Source organism: Otolemur garnettii, unplaced genomic scaffold (assembly GCF_000181295.1).
Source record: "Otolemur garnettii isolate 467f Iridium unplaced genomic scaffold, OtoGar3 scaffold00008, whole genome shotgun sequence".
In the NCBI taxonomy this organism is placed as follows: Eukaryota; Metazoa; Chordata; class Mammalia; order Primates; family Galagidae; genus Otolemur; species Otolemur garnettii.
Window position 1 is genome coordinate 21,315,191 of NW_003852403.1, and position 2,709 is coordinate 21,317,899.

Genomic DNA, 2,709 nt, shown 5'->3' on the forward strand with positions numbered 1-2,709 from the left:
AGATTCTCATCTTCTATCTCACTTAGCTACGGCATACACTTACTAAGCAAAATGGTAAGCAGAATTATCCACACTGTTTACATTGCTTTCTCTCTGTCACTGAGAGAATGTAGTTTGACTTTTATATTTATATGCAGGAAGGATTAAACTTCATTGTAACAGCCAGGGTCCATCTGGGAGCAGGAGCCAATCAGGAATAAACTTGGCAAGGAATGACATTTTCTTTTTTTTTCTTTAATACATACTATTTATTTATTTATTTATTGTTGTAGTTTGGCCGGGGCCAGGTTTGAACCCACCACCCTTGGTATGTGGGGCTGGCACCCTACTCACTGAGCCACAGGTGCCGCCCCGGAATGACATTTTCTTGAGCTCATACTACTAAGTGAGAAAGACCGCTGCTGTGCCAGGTGTGCGACTCTCTTTATTAATCCACTCAGCAATTATTTATTGGGTGCCTTTTCCATGACTGGCACTGTTTTAGAGGAGATACGTTGCTGAATAAGGCTGACCAGTCTCTACCTTCACAGAATATGCATTCTAGAGATGAGACAAACAATAAAGTAAATAGTTAAAGAATTCAGAGGTTAGATAAGAGATGTAGGGGGAAATGAAGCAGGGTCATTGGTTAGATTCGAGAAAGCTGTGGCTGTGTTGCATCTATGGGAGATGGGAAGATCAGGGAAATCCTCCCTGAGGTGATATGTGAGCAGAGACCTGAATGAGGGAAGGGAGGAGACTTTATGAAGGTCTGAGGATTGAAGGGAAAGGAAACAGAAAATGCAAAGACCCTAAAGCAGGAGTCTGCTTGACATTTTTAGTGGGAAGACTGGTTACGAGAGGGGAATGATAGGGGATGAGTGAGAGGACGAGGCAGGAGTCCATTCAAACGGGGTGTGGTTAAGAGTGTAGATTTTATTCCAAGTATGAAGGCAGATGACTACAGGACTTTGAATGGAGAGTGAGCTCATTTTATTTATATAAAAAAGACAGGAAAAATAAAGACTGCTTTCACTTATATTAAAAGACTGCTTTGGCTGGTGTACAGAACGAACTGTATGGTGAAGGAGTAGAAGGACGGAAAATAACTACAAGGTGACTGTAGTAGGCTGGGCAAGAAATGATGATGGTTTAGACTAGCTGCTAGCACAGAAGTTGTAAGAAGTGGTGGGGTTTGAGAAATATCCATATCTCTAACCCGATCCATAAATTAGAGCTAAAAGGAGGGGCTGATCGGACGCGGAGTGTGAGGGAGAGGAATCTCGGGAGATGGGGTTGGGAGAAGTGTATTATTACATAGAAAATATTTCTCAGGGAAGATGATGAGAGAAACATCCTTTTTTTTTTTTTTTTTTTGAGACAGAGTCTCACTATGTCACCCTTGGTAGAGTGCTGTGGCTTCACAGCTCACAGCAACCTCAGACTCTTGGGCTTAAGCGATTCTCTTGCCTCAGCCTCTGGAGTACCTGGGACTACAGGTGCCTGTCACAATGCCCAGATATTTTTAGAGACGGGTCTCACTCTAGTTCAGGCCAGTCTCAAACTCCTGAGCTCAGGCGATCTGCATGCCTCGGCCTCCCAGAGTGCTGGGATCACAGGCCTGAGCCATCACCCCCGGACTGAGAGAAACATCTTAGTCAGGTACTAGAGCCCTGACTACAAGGCCTACCAGGCCTCTCTCTTGGGGAACTTTTTGATAACATTACAGGAGTCCCAAAAGAGGGCACACTACTCTCCTCCAGCCAGGATCACAGACACATTCCATTCCAGTCCCTTCTCTACTGAAAGTCACCCTACAGAACACAGCCAAGGCCAGAAGAAGAAAATTCTACCTTTTTTGCAGGTAGCAGTACAACTTACTGAACACAGAAGGGCATCTATGTGTGCAAAGATTCTATACTGTTGATATGCTAACAATAAATACATATGTACCCCTTATTTTAAAATACATATATCAATGTATATGTGAATATATCTATTGTATATGCTGAAATATGTTAGTATTTAGGTGGTTGTAAGTACTTTACCTGGTTTTATAGTTCGGTACTACTCTGAGTTCCTTGACCTCCCTCATCACTCTATGTGTTTTCTCAAGCCCAAAGCCTCTCAAAGTTCTTCCCTCCCTAGCTGGGGATCTGGCATACATAGAAAATATCATCTGGACACAGCAACATTTGAAATCAAAGAATTTTAACACAGAAGGAAGAACTAGTCCAACCCTTCATTTACTTTAAAGCAGAGGAAATTGAGCCTAGAAAATTTATAAGACGTCCATAGTTCCAACAGCTCTCCTCTGTGCACAAAAGCCCTGACCTTTTCTGAGATGCTTTATATGTATCTGATATATTTCTAAGTTCTTAACATATTCATTTAATTCAGAAGTGCCCTAATTAGATTCATCTATAATTATAAAGGAGAAAGGGCTAGGGAGAAAAAGGAACTGCATGTTTTTAACATATATCTGTCAATACATTATCATTATCTTAGTGAAAATTTTCTGAAAGGTGGATATAATGGGAAACCGAAAGTCAAATCCATGTTTTAAAAAGCCACATTATGACGAAAGCCTATGCATCATCATCATTTCATCCAGTTTCCTCCGATTAGATTGAAAGCTCTGCCAAGGCAAGATTAGAGATGTGACTATAGGTTTGTGGGTTTTATTCCTTCAACAGATGGACTAAAGTCATACTCTTTTTTTTTTTTTTT